The sequence below is a fragment of the Poecile atricapillus genome, chromosome Z (assembly GCF_030490865.1).
Source record: "Poecile atricapillus isolate bPoeAtr1 chromosome Z, bPoeAtr1.hap1, whole genome shotgun sequence".
Classification (NCBI taxonomy): domain Eukaryota; kingdom Metazoa; phylum Chordata; class Aves; order Passeriformes; family Paridae; genus Poecile; species Poecile atricapillus.
Genome location: NC_081289.1, coordinates 36383078 through 36403091, shown reverse-complemented (window position 1 = coordinate 36403091; position 20014 = coordinate 36383078).

Here is a 20014-nt window from a genome sequence, read left to right as displayed (position 1 = left end):
ATAACATCCTTTGTCTTCCTTTGAACCAATCTTCAGTTCATGGTTGACCCATTTTTGACAGAATTTCACATCACAGAATATCTGAAATGGCTACATCCCTGAAAGGCATTTTAACTATAAAATCTGCCTCACGAGACATTTCCACAGTACTATAAAAATAAGAAAGAATGTAGGCAAGCAGCATGAAGACTAATGCTTGCTATTTAGCTACAAGACATACCTTACAGAATTCAGGATCTTGAATTCAACAAATGTTGTTTAGTTTCTGTCAGAGAGAGGAATAGGTTTTCTACCACATCTAGGGCCACTTTTATATTTTACATGTAAACATGATTGGAAAAAACATTCTGAAGAGCAATTCATTGCACTGAAGTGCAGCTAACAGCATAAAAATATACCATTACATTTTTTTCAAGGTCAATATTCATTGTTATCTTCCAGAAAATGCTAAATTCAATAAGAATCTTGTCAAGGCTCTGTTCTTCCGAGTGTGTTCCAACATTTGCTTTACACAAATGCTGTGCCAAGTAAAAGCAACCTGTCAAAAAAAGAGCATCACACAGGAATAAGCAGGCCTTTCATTTTCTGCCTAGTACTGCATCTGCATTTTGCTAACCTGTCTTTAGTTCAGCCAGGTTCCCTTTTTGACTCCTTTCTAAAGCAAATTGGCTCAACTCCAGGTTTTCTGTTAAGGATGTTTTAAGATGTTATTACTTCAAGCTGGATTTTACTTTTTTTTATTATTAAAACGAGAACAAGCACTGGAGCATTTAATAATCTATCCTCTATTTACAAATCTTTCAACTTGCATTATCCCTTTCTGAAATATAGAGAGAACATGGACTCTTGATACTAATAAAAATTTTACATCACTATTAGTTTGATGTTAAAAAATCCTTTCTTTACTCCATTTCCCTTTTTAACTGGATTAGTCCTGCCTGGGTAACTAATTTAAAAATATCTTTGAAGTGTGAATATAATATTGCTTCATATTAGTTAAACATTTTCAATATCTAAAAGTGACTCAAAACATTAATCCTGTAATACGTTCACTTCTGTGATCTTTTAATGTGAGAAGCTGATGTGTTTAATCCCTGTGAACTGAAATGAGCAATTATCCAAAGCTTTGCTTGTACTTTTTGCAAACTATAAAAATAGATTTAATGTAAACATGGGGCAACTTCTGATTTTGGTTACTAATTACTCATTATGTTAATAAGAAACACTTGAGAAGTAGCCCAGCTCCTCCACCCCAACCTATACTTGAAAGCAATGAAAAAAAATTGTAATAATTTTATAAATTGTTTGAAACCATGTTTGTGATTTATGTTTCTCAAACTGAAGTGTGAATTGACAATATTCTGATTTAAATGAATGACTCATCATTTCTTATAGCTGCCAATAGTTTGAAGTATGTTTTGAGTAAAAAGGGTTTAATCAAACACGTTTAAGTAAAAGCTGAAACCAGAATAATTATGATTAAATAAGATAAAATTCTGTAAGTTTTCAGTCTGGAGGGAAAAATAATGAGATCCTTTTTGGCAAATACAGTTTTTCTATAGTGACACAAAATGTATTTCAGTTTCATGAAGATATTTAGAGATCTTAATTCAAAATATCAGCACCACCTCTCAGAAGAGCCACTGTTTATTCATGATGAGCTTAGCCTAGGATTGTAAGCTATAACTGTCTTTAACAAATTGCTTGTGACCAGTTTTTCTAAGTCGTGTCAGTTGGCATTTTGGAAGAAATGGTGATGGCAGCTGAGCAAAGGCTTTTGTTCAGACCCAATCTATACCTGAAGGGCAGTGACTGCTATACAATTTTCTTAGCCTATCCTGGGCTGTTGCCATTAGATATACCTGCTCATTTAGTAGCCTGTTAGCAAATCTGCCTAAAATACCAAAATCCAGCAAGTCCTGGGTGAAAATAATCCCCTGTCCCTGAGCTTTGTGGTTTGAAGTTCAAGATCTCTTAATTTTTGTCTGGTGATTAAAAGAGTGAAACTAATGGTATCATCTTTTCAGTTTTTAAAATTTTTAAAATGCATATCGGAGGAAAATGAAGCAAAAGCTATCCAGACACTTAAAACAAATGCTGGCAGTGTTTTGTGTCAGTTCTGTACCATAATATAACTACTGCAGATGCAGAGCAAAATGCAAAATAAATATTGACTATAACTTAATATCATAACTTTCTGAGCAAGGATTGAATTTTGGATGAAATTTGTTCCCATCTAACTTTATTGGACTTTTAAATTTTTTTATAAAATGCTAACAGGGAATTAATCTTCCATAATGATAATAATCTGAAAACATAATTATTAAAAACCATGGTATGTCTAGGTTTTCCAGTCTCCTACATAGTAAATTGAGAGGAATAAGCACTTTTGAGGAAAATTCATCCTGTCCTAGGATATGTAAGACATTACTCTATGTCTTTCTGCTTCACTGCAACATTTTTTTTTCCTATTTTACAAACTACTGGAAAACTAATTGAAGCAGTTTTGGCTTGGTGAAGCATGAGCATCCTATAACATGTTTTGAAATTCTGTTTTAATGGCCATATACATATTATTTGTATTAAATGCAATGAAATTTTAAATCATCTTAAGAGATCCTTCGGTGATGTCTTTGAGACTATGACCCAGAAGAGTATTCTTGAAAAGATTGCATTTTGCAGTATGTCACATGAAAAATGAAAGATTCACCACGCTAATGGAGATGGTCCAATGGAGAATGCATTTGGCTAATCATAATTCAGGAATCTAATTACTTATGGGCACATGAGTGAAAGTGGAAGAGTCAGTAATGCAAATAGTCCTCAGGTGCTGGGATGACTTGTCAAATGTTAAATGACTGGAAATTTACCTTCTTCACAGATCAAAAGCAAGTCTAAAAACATAGGAATCATGTCATTAGCAACTTTGAAATAATATTTCCAGTGTAACTTCTGTCCCCACAGAACTTTAAAAAATACAGCAAAAACCTTGCCAGTGGTGTGAATTGGTTTCTGTGTGCCTGTTAATGTATGGATTTCCTTCATACTTGTGGTAATGCATATTTCTGAGTGTTTCCTAGTTTCTGTGTGGACCTCCTAGGCAGCTGTGACGTGTTTTTCCCCTCCCCTCCCTGTCCATGAAACATGATCCCATTGGTTGGTGTTATATGTCCCCCCGCCCCTCTCCCGAGGTTTGAAGAAGCCCGGGAAGGAGAAACCCGGTCTCTTTTTCCCCTGGAATCCAGCCAGAATAAACATCCTCCGTTACTCCGGGGGGAGAAGCAGCTTCCTTTTGGGTCTTTTTCTTGGTCTTGAAGGACCTCCTGAACCCCTCCATCGACAGAGCTAGCCAGGATTACGTCGAGGGGCTAAGGAAGGGTCTCCTTCAGGTGGCGACCAACAGTGGGGCTTTAGATCCCCTCGGGAAGGCTGGAAAACACCCCACTGGTGTTTTAACAAGCCTAGGTATTGTCACCTACCCTGCAGATTTTACTGACAGGGGTCGGGTTGGGAGCTCGGTGAGTACACGAGCCAACTCGGATCGAGAACCTTTTTTTTTCTTTTCTTCGAACACCACACGTCCTTCAGGATACAGGTACTGGGGGGAGTGTGGGGGGTGCGGGAGATCCTGTGGTTGTTGTGGGGTTTTGCGAAGCACGGTGGTTTGTGTGGTGCCGGTGCCTCTCCCCGGTATCAGGACCGGGGGAGTCCACGTGGCACTACACGTGGTGTGGGGGCGGTGCACCGGCGGCGCGTCCTAGGCTCCCTGGTGGTTTTTAAACCCTGAGCACAGTTTGGATCTTTTCTGCTTTTTCAGAGGTAAAAAAGGTTAGACCAGCCTGTGTAGTAAAGCCTTAAGATTGGCCATGGGTACTCTTTTGTCTACACAGGAAAGGAATAAATATTCCCTTATTAAGAATATTTTAAAGGCTGGAAATATCAATTTCTCAAAAAATAAGCTGAAGAAATTAGTAAAATGGGTTTTTTTGCATTTTCCGGATTTTAATGTTGATTCTCTTCCTGACTGGGAGAAAGTTGGGCATACACTCACAGTGCAAATTGAACTGGGGGAGAAAACAGCTGGCAAATACCTCCCACTGTTCCTTTTAATTCGGAAAGCCATTCTACAGAGGCAAAAGCCTCCAACTCCCTCTCCCCCTCCTCTTCCCTCAGCCCCCCCGTCAGAGGGTTTGTCTGAAGCATTGCAGGCAGGCAAAAACTCCCCGTGCCCTTCCCCCCCCGCAGAAAACCCCGAAAAAAATAGCTTAAAATCCTCCTTGCAAGGGGGGGAGGGGTCAGCTGAACTTACTCAAGAACACATGGTTGAGAGCCAAGATGGCGCCGGCCACGTGCTACCTAGCCACATGGTAAAACCCACTGTGTATTCCCTTTCTCCTACCCATGACCCCTCCCACCCACCGGTTTCCACCCATAACCCTTATCACAAGCCCTTTGTTCCCTCTGATGTTCCACCCTGCTCCACCTCCCAGCCCTGCTTAACCCCACCCTATGACCCTGCCCCCCGAGGCTGTAACCCTATCCCCTATCCCTCCGACCCCTGTCCTGTGGGGAGGAGGGGCGGGGAGGGAGAGAGTTACACCCAGTGCTCCTGCAGAGGGACAGGGGGAGGGGTGTCCCGGCCCTGCCCCCCGATGGGGGGATGCCAGCCTACCGGGCCTGGAGAGGGGGGGCACGGACCCTCTCCCGGCTCCAGCGGGGGTGGGGCTGAGTCCCTCCACAAGCCCGATGAGGGATCCGGACCCCCGGGACCCGGCGTGAGGGGAGGCCGCTCCCTGCCCGGTTCCTGCGGGGCAACAAGCACCCCGGAGCCCGGCGTGGGGGGGTCCGGACCCCCGGGACCCGGCGTGAGGGGAGGCCGCCCCATGCCCGGCTCCTGCGGGGGAACAAGCACCCCGGAGCCCGGCGTCGGGGGGGGCAGAAACCCGGAACCCGAGTGGGGGGTGAGGGGCGGAACCCCTCCCAGTTCCCACGGTCCGGGGGGCGAGGCTGGGGGCTGGGCCGAGGGGGGGATGAGGAGCAGAGCACCTCCCAGTTCTCACGGTCCGGGGGGCGGGGCTGGGGGCTGGGCCGAGGGGGGGATGAGGAGCAGAGCACCTCCCAGTTCCCACGGTCCGGGGGGCGGGGCTGGGGGCTGGGCCGAGGGGGGGATGAGGAGCAGAGCACCTCCCAGTTCTCACGGTCCAGGGGGCGGGGCCGAGACCGAGCAGGGAGGTGAGGTTGCCTCACCACACTCCAAAGGCAGGTGTGGTTGTGCTAATACAATCTGCCCTGATGGCCCTGGGGGACGCCCCGGGGGATGGAAGGGTGGATCCCCTCTGCCTGCTACCCCTGTAGAGCCACGTGGTGCCCCTGGGGGATGGGGAAATGCGAGCCTTCCCAATACCTGGACAGGGCAAACCCCTCCCCCCTGTTTTACTCAGCTCCCTACAGCTGACAGTAAAGGCAGTTATATTAATATAAAACAAATGCCTTCAGAAGGATTCCTGCAATTCTTAGACCGATTAAGAGAACAAGTGTCCCGTCAGGTAGAAGACCCTGTAGTACAGGCAGAGTTAGTCAAAGAACTTGCTCAGAGAAATGCTAATGAATCCTGTCGTAGAATTATTCTAGGCTTGCCTATGGATCCCCCTCCAACCCTTGCACAGATGTCAGCAGCCTGTGCAAGGAAAGCAGAGATGTTTTCGCAGGAAAAGAGACCTCCCTGGACCACCCCAAGACCTGTTGTTGTGGTTTCATCTGAGACAAGGAGTGAACAGATGACGTCTGACCAGCAGCAGCGAATTTGTTTTCACTGCAGAAAACCAGGACATTTCGCAAAAAACTGTCCTTTAAAACAACAGAAACACACGAATACCAGCTTGCCAAAAAACTTACATCACAGCGCTTATCCATTCAGCACGCAGACATAAATGAAGTGGAAACAAATCTCTGTCCTTTAATAAAAAGGGGGGAGGGGGGTGAAAAACTGCAAAAATATAATTGTGAAAAACGTTTGCCTAATAAGGTCTGGCAACCGCAAAAGCGATTCAGACTTGTAACTTCTAAAGCTTTTTGTTTCAGATCTGACCGCTGGGCTGTTGTTGTAGTAGATTTGCAGGAAAATTCACAAGACCTGGCTGGACTGGATAGTAGGTATTTTGTTATTGGAGACACAGCACACACACCAATAGAGATTGAGGTGGCTCCCATGACAATTATGGGAGACCTAACACATCTCATTCTCTTAGCTAGGTGCTCTCAACCACCTTTCTATATAGACAAAGGGCAGGTAATAGCCCAGGTAATCCCTGTTCCAACAGAAGTCCCAGTAGATGACAGAGCACCGGGAGTCTACTGGGCAGAAGTAGTGGGTGAAGATAAGCCCATTATGGGGTGTAATTTAACACATAAATCAGAACATCTCCATGTAGAAGGGTTAATTGACACTGGGGCAGATGTGACCATCATACCGGAGAAGGTGTGGCCCTCACATTGGGAATTACAACCGGTAGCAGGAAAAATACAGGGTGTTGGAGGGATGAAACTGGCAAAAGTTGCTAAAGATATCATCCAGATCGAAGGTCCGGACGGTAGAATAGCTAGTGTCCGACCTTTTGTAATTGACTACAAGTGTCCCTTGTGGGGGAGAGATACCATGTCGCAATGGGGGGTCAAATTAACAATTCCTGAGACACCTCAGGATTTTTGATAGAGGCCACTGTAGAGCGTCTGGTCCAAAAGTTATCTTGGCTAGATAATGATCCAATTTGGGTGAACCAGTGGCCTCTCAGCAAACAAAAACTTGGGGCGCTAGAAAAATTAGTGGAAGAAGAATTGGCTAAAGGACACATAGTAGAAACAACCAGCCCTTGGAATTCCCCGGTGTTTGTAATAAAAAAGCCAGGGAAAGATAAATGGCGTCTCCTTCAAGATTTAAGAGAAATAAACAAAAAAATACAAGACATGGGATCTCTCCAACCAGGAATGCCATCTCCCACCATGCTACCACAGAATTGGCTACTAGCAGTACTTGATATTAAAGATTGTTTTTTTCAAATTCCCCTGCACCCAGAGGATGCACCAAGGTTTGCCTTTTCCATTCCTACAATTAACAGGGAAGCTCCAATGAAACGGTACCACTGGACAGTATTACCTCAGGGGATGAAAGCCAGCCCCTTCATCTGCCAGTGGTATGTGGGGTCATTGCTGTCCTCCGTGCGTGCTGAAAAGAGAGAAGCTATCATTTTGCATTACATAGACGATATTTTAATATGCTGTCCCAATAACAACATACTGAAAGATACCCTTGACCTAGTGGTTAAAGTTTTAACCTCTGCTGGATTCCAGTTGCAGGAAGACAAAGTTCAAAGGATGCCACCTTGGAAATACCTGGGCCTGGAAATTACTGCACGGACTGTTGTTCCACAAAAATTGGAAATTATTGGTAATCCTAAAACTCTAGCAGATCTTCATTCTCTATGCGGGTCACTAAACTGGGTCAGACCATGGCTAGGTCTCACAAATGAGGACCTGAGTCCACTACTCAATTTATTGAAAGGGGAGAGAGAGTTACTGTCTCCCAGGGAGCTGACTCCAGAAGCAAAAACTGTAATTGAAAAGGCACAAAAGGCCTTGACAGAAAGACAGGCACACCGCTTCAAACCTGAGCTGCCTTTCAAATTTATTGTCCTGGGGAAGTTGCCACACCTACATGGGTTAATATTCCAATGGGCTGAGGGGCAGAGAGATGCACTCTTAATCATAGAGTGGGTCTTCCTCTCCCATCAAAGTCCCAAAACTATCACCAAGCCACAAGAGCTGATGGCTCAGCCGATTCAAAAGGCCAGGATAAGACTGCGGGAACTGGCAGGTTGTGACTTTATGTGTATTCACCTCCCAGTCAGGCTCTCTGGAGAAGGCAAACACTCCCCTGAGAGACTGACCAAAGAGATGTTTGAGCATCTGCTACAGAGCAATGCTAACCTCCAGTTAGCTCTGGACAGCTATAGTGGGCAGATTTCAGTTAATGCACCATCACACAAATTGTTTCATGAGGAATTCCATCTCATTCCTCGTGAGAAAAGGAGCCGAAGGCCACTCAAGGCGCTCACAGTGTTCACTGATGCATCTGGGACATCCCACAAGTCGGTGATGACTTGGAGAAATCCACAGACTCAGCTTTGGGAAGCTGATGTTGAGTTTGTAGAGGGGTCACCCCAGATAGCTGAACTAGCTGCGGTCGTGAGAGCCTTTGAGAAATTTTCAGAACCAATTAATTTAGTTACTGACTCAGCCTACGTAGCAGGAGTGGTGTCCAGAGCGGAACAGGCAGTTCTCAAGGACATTGAGAACGAACATCTCTTTAGATTGCTTTCAAAACTGATTTACTTGGTCTCGAAGAGAGAACAACCTTTCTATGTAATGCATATAAGGGCGCACACCCCGTTGCCAGGTGAAATCGCTGAGGGGAACCGGAGGGCTGATTCCCTTGCTGCCCCAGCGGAAAAGGTATGTCTCCCTGATGTGTTTCAGCAGGCAAAAATAAGTCACCAGCAATACCATCAAAATGTGCCAGGACTGATTTGTCAGTTCCAGCTGACACGGGACCAGGCTAAAGCCATCGTGGCTACCTGTCCCAATTGTCAGCTCCAAGCAGTGCCATCATTAGGCATCGGAGTTAATCCCCGAGGCCTTAAGAGCTGTGAGGTGTGGCAAACAGATATCACTCACATCCCCAGTTTTGGCCGCCTTAAGTATGTACATGTGAGTATTGATACATACTCAGGAGCGGTGTATGCCTCTGCTCACGCAGGAGAAAAGTCTGTGCATGCTAAACAACATTTAGTACAGGCCTTTTCTGTATTGGGAATCCCTAAAGAAATTAAAACAGATAATGGCCCAGCGTATAAATCCAAGGAGTTCCTGGAATTTGTCCAGCAGTGGGGAGTGGAACATAAAACTGGCATCCCCCACTCCCCCACAGGTCAGGCTGTAATCGAGCGTACCCACCAGACGCTCAAACAAGTTCTAGCCAGGCAAGGCAGTGAAGCAGTGTGGATGTCTCCACAACAGAAACTCTGTAAAGCTCTGTTTACCATTAACTTCCTAAACTGCTCATTTGAAAACATGAATCCTCCTGTAACTCGGCATTTTAACAATGGTGGTCAGTTTAAATTGTCACAACATCCACCAGTGTTAATCAGAGACCCTGAAACTTGGCAGACCAAGGGTCCCTATGAACTTGTCACCTGGGGGCGTGGTTACACATGTGTATCCACCCCCACAGGCCCCCGATGAATTCCTCAGAAATTTGTAAAACCTTTTGTTCCAAAGAATCCAGCACCAGCAAGAAAAAAGGAGAAGCAAGTGGCTGTTGCTTCCAAGAGAAGACGCCGCTGAAGAGAGCAAGAAGAAACCTCTCTAGCCTCTGACCTGCATACTGTAACTGTAAATATGTTTTAAAAATGTCTGTTTCCTTTTTTTTAGAAATAACCTACCTCTTACTCAAATCCATGATGAGCCTTAACCCTGCTGTCATCCTGCTTGCACTGAGCAGCCTGACAGCAGCCTGGATCGTCCCACAGCCACGCCAGAACATCTGGGTGACCCTGGCACAAACACTCCAACAGGAAAACATATGCCTATCGACAGCAGCAGCAAAAAATCCTATGTCTACCTGCCTGGTAGGAATTCCTTTGCAAGATAATGAATTCACACACAGCTTTGGTACGCTGACTCCTGAAGCAGATAATAAACTACACAGCACTCATGTAGAAGCAGAGTTAAGAAACCCAGTAGAAGAGTGGCTACCCCATTTTCCTAAGGCAACCCAGGAACCCCAGGAGTTAGAGCTACTGGGTTCCTCCCCAGCATCATACTGTGTACACTTTAGGGTCAGTCCTCCAACTCATAAAGAAACATTCCACCATATAGTACAACATCGGGAGGAGTTCACAGCAAAAAGGTGGTGCCGTGTACTAAGCTACATCAAAGTGCACTCCTCAGCTCATACACAACCCAAAAGCCTCCCCAAAGGACTGTTCCTCATTTGTGGGGACTGTGCATGGGCAGGAATTCCATCCCGTCTCCTCGGAGGGCCGTGTACCATAGGGCGTCTATCACTGTTAGCGCCCAATCAAACATTAATTGGCGAGTGGACCCATAAAACCAATTTGACAAAAAAAATTCAAAAGAGAAGCGCTACAAAATTAGATGAAAATTGTGACTCAGAGATTTTCCATTGGTCAAAATCAAAAAGAATTGCCGCATCCATTTTCCTTCCTTGGGTGGCTGCAGCCAAAGCCCTAGGTGAATTGGGACACCTAAAATGCTGGGTAGTAAAACAAGCGAATTTAACATCTAATGCTATAAGTGCCTTCCTAGAAGATGAAGAAATTACCAGGCAGGCGACACTTCAAAACCGTGCTGCAATAGACTTTCTCCTATTGCTCCACGGGCACGAGTGCCAGGAGTTCGAGGGTCTCTGCTGCATGGATCTGACATCAAAAGCTCCTAACATCCACGCCACGCTCCGAGAGATGAAAAGCATGATCGGACAAGTCAAGCAAGAAGCAGATGACTGATTTAATGGACTGTTTAAAAACTGGGGACTCTCGGGGTGGTGGGCTTCAGTCGTGAAAACCATTCTGTCACTGCTAGTCATTGTTTTGCTAACAGTGTTAGTGTTTGGAGTGCTGAGCAAAATACTGTACAGAAGCATAGTTAAACTAGTGTCAGCTACCTCATATGTCAACCATATAGAGTTGGCAGACCGGAGTAACCCCCACCAGCCTGCAAATGGAGATTGGTGGGCCACTTCAGGTCAGTAAGACGTATAAACCTGTTACCTCTCATTTAATTACATATATCAAAGTAGGGGCAGATGTGGTAATGCATATTTCTGAGTGTTTCCTAGTTTCTGTGTGGATCTCCTAAACAGCTGTGACGTGTTTTTCCCCTCCCCTCCCCGTCCCTGAAACATGATCCCATTGGTTGGTGTTATATGTCCCCCCGCCCCTCTCCCAAGGTTTGAAAAAGCCCGGGAAGGAGAAACCCGGTCTCTTTTTCCCCTGGAATCCAGCCAGAATAAACATCCTCCGTTACTCTGGGGGGAGAAGCAGCTTCCTTTTGGGTCTTTTTCTTGGTCTTGAAGGACCTCCTGAACCCCTCTATCGACAGAGCTAGCCAGGATTACGTCGAGGGGCTAAGGAAGGGTCTCCTTCACATACTCATCTTTCAAGGCCATCTCTTTTTTTCTTTTTCTTTGGGGGCAGAGGAGAGCACAAGACTGCAATTCATGGATCCCATGAACTCTTATTTGGCTACATTTGTCTTTACATTTGTCTACACACAAAGTAAAATTTCTCCACAACTTATGTCAAGATTAAAAAAAAAAAAAAAATTATGAATCTTCCTGCTGCAAACTTTTCTGATATTACAATAAAAATGACAGCAGTGATGGGGATTTATTTGAATTCTGTAGGATTAAAAAAAGCAGAAAATTTGACAAAAATGAAAATCACATCTAACAGCTTCTTATATAGCTGTTACTTCATTTCAATGCAGTCTAAGACCTATCAATGCTGAAATTTTCTTAACACGTCTGCAAAAATAGCTGAAGGGACTGCTCCAACATAGCTGAAATAAATACTAATGGAAATTATGAAAGTTCTCTGATCTTTAAAGATCTGATGTAAGTTGCTTGTAAGGTCAATAGTCATTGACAATTTCAGGTAAAGATTTAGCTTTCATTAACATAGGTGAAATAGTCAGGACCTTATTACTATGTTGGGGAATATTCTCTGAAAGGATAATGGAGCTATCTAGAAGTCACAAGCAGATAAAGTCTTATCACAATGAACCAGTTCAATCAATTCCAGCCATTCCTTCTTCATATTAACCCAACAACACTCCAGTAAGTTCTGACATAGAAAATAGAGTAATATGGAGCTACATTCCTGGTACAAACTCATTAATACTTTTTTATTTAACTTCTAAAACAATGTAATTATTCTTTTTATTCAATACAGCTATATGCAATTTTTATATTATATATGATGTATGTACATATGTATGTAATGTCTATACAATTTTATACAGCATTAAAATTTAATTATTAAATTCATATTAAACATGTTCAGTAAAATAAAGGAAATATTATTCTGAAATATGAATCCTTCATGAAAAAGAAATCATTAAATATTTGAGGTGTCAGGAAGTGATTGTTTTGGTTAGTTCCAAAATTCACAAATACATAACCTCAGCATTTCCAGGTAGACCCTGGGAAGCTTCATAGCAGAAGTGATAGGAAGTTTGAAGTTTCAGAGTGCTACTGAGAAGTGGAAACCTCAAAAACCTGATGGAGAAAATTAACATTTTAGCACTTTAGCCTTGTTCCATGTAGAAGACTTCCAATTCAGGGAAATCAGTACGTTAAAGATAATTGCTTCCCAGAGACAGATATTAACAATACTCTTTTGAAATGGTCAAATTTTCTGATCTTACTGTACTTAAATGAAAAATCCTTATGACAATTTTATTAAATTACAGATTTCTGTGTAAATTCCATCCCCTTGTCTATTTTAAGTAAGATAGAATAAGTTCATTTCAGAAATCCTTTAAGTGCCTATTTTGATTTAGATTATTTTATTTGTGATTTGGAAAATATTCAGCTACAATGAGATGTGTTTAGGATCATTTATTCAATGTCTTTTTTTTTGACACATGGAATAATCTTTTTGGTCACAGAAACCAAAGAAAATTATTGCTTATTTTTTTATAATACACATCAACGCATAAACCAAGTAATATTCTATTATAAGGAATAACAGCAGATTTTTTGAAGTCATATAATTTTTGTTTCTATTTTTAGATGTAGTGTATAGCAAAACAGTAAGCCTGTTAAGTAGATTATTGTAAGTATGTACAAGCTCAAATAACACCACAATTCATTGACAAATATACAGTGGTGCACACTGGTAAGTTATACTGCACATTTATTCTGAAGTATGCCCCAGTGCATATACCTACTGATACAAAAAGAAACCTTGTATTATTAAAAGGTATAAAATAATCTTTTAACAATATGTTTGGAGGCTAAATATATCATCATTAGTACAAGGAATTACAAATGTACATCTCTATATATGCTTCTGAGCTGGCATCCTGCCTGTGATTTATATCATCACTCCTTCCTAATTTTGCAGTCATACATGCATAGGGTACATATGCACACATATGTGTGTGATACATAAATGAAATTGTAGACCATGAGTTCTTAATATATACAGATAGCAAATATATACAATATCTTTTAATCTCAGATGAATCACAGCAGGATCTAAATATTCATCATTTTCTAAACTTGTAAATGTTAGCAATAGCCTAAAGTTACTGAGAAGGACTACAGGCACCCATAGTGAAGCTGGTAGGAGGCTACCCTAAATTGTACATTGTGACAGCCAAGGAACCTGCAGATAGGACAGGAAAGTTGTCTTTTAAAACAATTAACTTTGAGTAAAGACCAGAGAGCTGTCTGTCACACTATCTTTATCATCATCTGTTCTCCCTGATGAGATCCTCCTAATGGATTTTATGTCCCGTGAAAAGCCTGAGTCCACTGTTTTTCCCAGAATATGTATTTGCTCCATACACTAATAATTTCTGTAATGCTGATACATAAGATGAATAGGAAAATATAGGTAATATTATAATGAGAAACTATTTTCAGAGTCTATAAGAGACAGTTAGCTTAGTACTTTATAACTACAGTTTTATTTTTGGTCAATTTCTGTACAGGAAAAAGGCTTTTTCTTTTGAAAATCCCTTCCTAAATTTTCTACATCTTAAGATTTACATTTATGCAGAGAGATATATATTCAGCTAAAAATATGCCAAAGAGAAGCCTTTAGCTATATCTGAACTCAGTACAATTGCATATGAATTTTATTGATAGCATAGCAATGCTGGTTGAGCAGTAAAGCTGCTAAGGAAACAGTATATTTACTGACAATTTATTTTGTGAGCTTCTGATGGGGTGTGAAGGATGAATATTTCCAGTTTGTTGACAAAACCACTATGTCTGATGCTGGAAAGTAAATAGAATGTAGGAGTTTCAGTTACAAATATGAAGTCAGGTAGACCAAGACTTACTGTCTATTATGGGGAGGAGGTAGCATCATCTATTTGCTAACAATTGTGTCTACATCTCTTCCAATCCTTACCATGCTGCCTACTCATCATATTTCGGTATGATAATATACACAGTTGGATTAACTATAACAACACACACAAGAAATGCAGTCCTCCTTGCTTTCATCACAGCTACACACAAGCTTTTATAAATTGATGCAACCTAAATCTAAAGATTTAGTGAACATTCACGTTATGTTATTTTGACTATCCTGCTTGGGGGAAAATTGTGTGCTTAGAATTATGCGGTGTAACTTTTTTACAGTCTGAGCTGGGGACTGCACTGTTTTAAACTAAGTCTATTTAAAAAACTGGCTCAATGGTCTTGTGCATGGGTCACCCTAAAATCCCAAATTCCTGTATAAGGTATCAATCTATTTCTTCATTCCAAGCACACACCAGTTTCCTTGCACATCAAAAGAGGTAAGATTGATTGGAATCTAACATGCTGTTGCTACACTCGCTTTCAAAAATGTGGTACAGGCTGTAGCTGAAAAAAATATTCCCCTGTCCTCTCCATTGTAGACTAAGGACAAACCAGATTCATCACATGCCCTCAAATTTTTCTTTTAATTTTCTTTACAGGATGGAGTTCATCTGAAATCATATCTGAGAGTCCCTCAGGGTTATTTTTCATTCTCTGTAGTGTGACATTTTACCTCTGTGTGATGCACTGCACCCAGTTATGTCCTTGCACAAACTGACCGATGTGACCCAGCAGAATTATCAGGGCAATGACTAGTGAGCCTGGGAAGTCTAAACACAAAACTGGTGCAGACATCACCCTAATTTCCTGAGGATGTAAACAGAACTGGTTGCAAGAAGCAGTATAATTTTTTAATCATTTAATCTATTGCTTTAATCAAAATTTCTCCTTCTAATAGCAAGAAAACAATTTCTGTTGAATTACCTACTTAATATCAGTGATAATAGGTTAAAAAATCATTGATTATCTCACCTTAATGATGAGTTATTGCACGCATTCTAGATTTTGCAATGGGTTTTGGCAAATCTCATTCAGTCCTAATGTTATTAAAGTATATCTTTCCAAGCTTAAATGACCACTATCAGGTGGTCTGATAGTATTATAATGATTTACTGAATGACACAATGATTCACTAAAAAAAGTGCCTTGTGTTATGCTTGACATGCATCTCTCCATGTACACTGAATATCCATACTTCTATGTATATTGGAAAATGTAGACAGCCATGCTACCATGAAGCATTGCACTAAGAAAACCCAGCATGTAGTAAAAAAAAACCAAAACAAACAAATAATTACCTCTACCCTGAATTAAACAACTCTGAAAGTTTCCTTACTCACTTCTAAATTTTTCTTTCCACATACACATAGACAAATCCCCACATCACAAGGTGAATAGAGAGCTTTTACACAACAGCCAGAAGAGCTTAGAGAGACATTTCTGAAAACACAAAAGTGAATAAGGCCTAAAGACAAAGGTTCATATTCTGCACCAATTCTAAGGTATTGTTGACCTTTCCTACCTGTCAGTTTTAGGATGCTGCTCTCTCAGAGCCTCCAGCACAAGTGTTTCAAAGGCTGGGCTCTCAACCAAGTCAGGCTCAACTTTAAATGCAAACCAGATAATTTATAAACTATATAGCTTGTAAAAAGAAAAATCCTGATTTCCCTTGGTTATATTTTGCCTTGGAAATGAGTTATTGGAAAGTAGGGGAAGTACTGAAATTATTTTAGACAGCATTGTCACTGAAAAATTGCATGTAGAACTACGTTACTCGAAAGTTGACACACACAGCTAAGGACCTACCCTTAGGGGCATCTGGGCAGCTAGAAGCAAAACTTTGCAAAGTGCCACTAGGTATGCAGTGACATTTTCAGGTTATTAAGTACCTTTACAAAAAACTGCCTTCTTTTAGTAATGGAAGTATGAGACACTTTAGCTCCCCACTTGAGAATTTTAGTCTTGGTGTAACCAAGAAGTAGTCAGACACCTCCTGCCTATTTCAGATGATTTTAGATAAGGGTTGCATTACCTGGCAAAGTTTGACTTTGATGGCTAGCTTGAAGTTCTACCCTCATATTAGGGAGTCAACCTTTTATGCATAGAAGCTGGAATATATTAGACTTATACTGAAAATCTGTGTCACTGTTAAAAGTACAGTATACATATTGAATATTCCCTATATTCATGTTCAGTTCACTGTTCAGTAACAATGAAAACAAAAATTGTCAATATAAAAATATATATAAAAATAGAGATCTATTTCTGAAACAAAGCCCTTCTTTCAAAATTGTATTTGCAATAAGCTCAAAATACACAGTTTCACTGTGTAGTCCTTCAAAGGTGGATATATGTACTGATGCACAAAATTAATTAAATATTGTCATTTCCACTGAATATATTAAACATAATATCTGGAATTTAAAGAAAAGACACATCAGGTGGTCTGATAGTATCTTGATCAGTTTGAAATTAATTTAGGAAGTGTAGTATTTCTTAGTTTAGCAAGATCAATAGAAGAAAGAAAAATGCAAGTTCTGCTGGGCTTTTCATATTAGACATAAAGCTGTGAAACTGTTCTTGAACCTGATGAGATGAGATTTTGGTTGTCATGCCCACTTTGCCGGACGCACCGGGGAAGAGTCTGATCATCCTGTACCTATAGTGCTCATTTTGGCCATTTCCTATGCAATGCAAAGGTTTCTGGGAAAGCAATTTTTAACTGCTCCACAATTCTGTTACATGTCCCCCATGCCCCACTGGCATTTACATGGTGTCCAGCTTGTCAAGACACTGCATCCTCCTCCATCAGCTGCTCTGTCATTACAGAGGATGTCAGCCCCTGGGTCACCAATTACAGAAGTGCACAACATCCCCATATCCCTGTGATGAGCAGGGACTGTCTCCAGATTCCATGCCACCTCTCTGAGTCTTTGGTGCAGCACAGTGAGCATTGCTTGATGTGTGCCCTGGGATGGGAGCGGAACAGGAGTGATCTATAGCCTCAAGAGCACACTGGACCCAGTGAAGCCTCGATCTTCTGGTCTGCTCCTCATGTGTAGGCATGGCTCCAGGAGCACTAGAGATCCCCGCAGTCTTCCAGAAGGCATGGGGCAGACAAGCCTTCCTGGGCCACAGTGAGTTACAAGGTGCTACAGTATTGAGAGAAAGGAATCTGCCATCATCACAGCTATAAGACTTTGCCTGTCTTCTGTGGAGGAATATAAATCTGTGTGAAATAAAGCATGTTTTCAGATGACTGATGTAAGTAATCGAACTGTATTGAAAAGGCATAGTGTTAGCTGGAAAAAATTATTCTGGCTCCTATGTTTAGACAAGAATGTTTAATCATGAAATGTATTTCTGTGTGGTTGTCCATTACTGATGTCAAAAATGAATGCCTGAAATTAAACAATTCCTTCTGTTTGACAGTTTTGAACTACTTAGTTTCTCTGGTTAAGAAAACTAACATCAAATTCATCAACATCCATATATAATACAAACTATGTTAATTATCTGCTAGTACTATATTGGAAATTATTTCTGTTCATAGTGTGACACTAAACAGAGTCAATCTTGTGTTATACTCTATCCTGTTCTATTAAAAGTTATCTTCCTAATCCTCTAGTAGTCAAGTGATTTCTGCACTGGTGAAGTTTGAGTTTGGATTCTTTTCAGAATTCTTAATCCAAATACTTCTCTACATATTAATTTCAAATGTTGTGAGATACCAGATACAGGTCTAGAAATCTTGAATTCTGGGCTATGAGATATTTAAGGAAAAATGGTTGATTTGACTACCTAGAGAAATTCTGACTCAGCAGAATTTGAGAATATAATAGAATAAATGGAATAAAAAGATTATTTTTTTAATTAATATTTTTGAATATTTGAATGTACTTTGTGCTTTGAATAGATGCTCTTTCCTCCAGTCCCACTGTTTGGTTTAGCATGTGACCTGATACAACTACTATACACATATACATAGTAGTTATATATGTCAGTGTACAATATATGTACAAACTCCTTTATATGTCCAGTTTAAAACATTCAGTCATGTATGGATATTAAAAATTTCCATGATTGCCCCAAAACCTATTACATCTTTTTTTGGCAAAAATACAGAAAAGCTTTCCAATGACATTTTTCTGTCTCTGTACTTTTGTATTAAAATTGTTTATACAAGATTATTTTATATTTATCCTTGTTCCTATCTCATATAGTTTTCAAACAAATTCCTTTGTGGTTAGGAATAGCATTGTAGTCATCATTTAAGAGACAGCATTGTAAGGTTCCATGTGATAACATTCTTGCTTAATGGGTTGCAGAAGCAATACAATACAATAAATTAATTATGAGAAGTTACTTTTGGGAGTAGAACCCAAAGTTTCCTAAATAACTCCATTAGCTGGAGCCAGCACTGTGTCTTTGTAGTATTCAATCAATGTAGACTTCCTCTCACCGTTTCCTCTTTTCAATCAGTATAATTGATAACACTAGCCTTTTAACTTGATAAGCTCTTCTTTATCTGTTGTGTATTTTGTAATCTTGCAGTTCTTCTAATGCCCAAAAGCAATTAAAACCAGAAATAACTAAAAGTATCAGTAGCAATTTGAATATCCAGAGTTTTATTAGCATTTCAGACATGTTAGTCTGAAAATCTTATCTGTAGTGCTTTTCAGACTAACCTGTGATTTTTCTTTGTGGAGAAGAAAATTTGTGTCTTTGGTCTCACCTGCACCTGCTCACCCAAGAGGGCTAATCTGGTTCAGGGTGTTTGTCACTGTACTTTTTTAGCTTTCACCTCTAGTTGGAATAACATAGCATAGCAATAGAATAGACTAGACTAGACTAAACTAGACTAGAATAGAATAGTCCTGAGTTGGAAGGGACCCATCAGGAGCATCAAGTCCACTCCTGGTCCTGCACAGGACATCCTCAAGAGTCACACCATGTGCCCAAGAGCATTGTCCAAATGCTTTTTGAACTCTGTCAGGTTGGTGCTGTGAACACTTCCCTGAGAAGCCTGTGCCAGTGCTCAGCCACCATTTTGGTGAAGAACCTTCCTCCACAGAGATGGATTTTTCCATGTTTCTTTATACCTAGGAAGACCTGAATTTTAAGTTATCAATCACTGAATATTACCTTACTCTTTTATACTTTCAGCTTAATATATTTCAGCTACCTTTTTCCTTCTCATACAAGAGAGAATTTTGCCTTTTCTGGTTTAGCCATAGCAATGTCTCTTACACTGGTAGAGGTTACTGTGGTTGTATATAACATATGTACAGGCAAGAGCATCTATCACATTTAAAGAAAAGCCTCCCCCGACAAAAAAAGAATCTTAGGAAAACCAAATTTATTCTTAAGATTCACCAAATCCTAAGACGTGTTCCTTAAAACTAATTGATGGTTATGAGGTGACGGTGCATGTTACTTGCAGTAGAAAAAACATAGATATGCAACTTGGGTGGAAAACCCAACTTTTTAGATGGCTGAAATTACATGTGGTCCTCTTTCCTTTCTGTTTAAAGATATAAATCCAAAGTGTACTGAAGCTAATGCACTTGCAGCTGTGAAAAGTACCTACACAGCAGGGGATTTGAAGGAAAAAAATCCCAGACATTCACTTCATAAAGTTCAGCACAGGCTCAGGAATCCATTGAAACAGGAATTACTTCATCCAGTGTAATTTAAGCCTGCAATACTTCAGAATTAAATGCCATTGGATCAAGTAAAATTTTATATTTATAGGTTCAGTGGACTTCATTCAGACTTTTGATCTGTCAAAATACCTGAAACCAGAAAACGAGGGTTTGGATCCCTGTCTTGGACTTC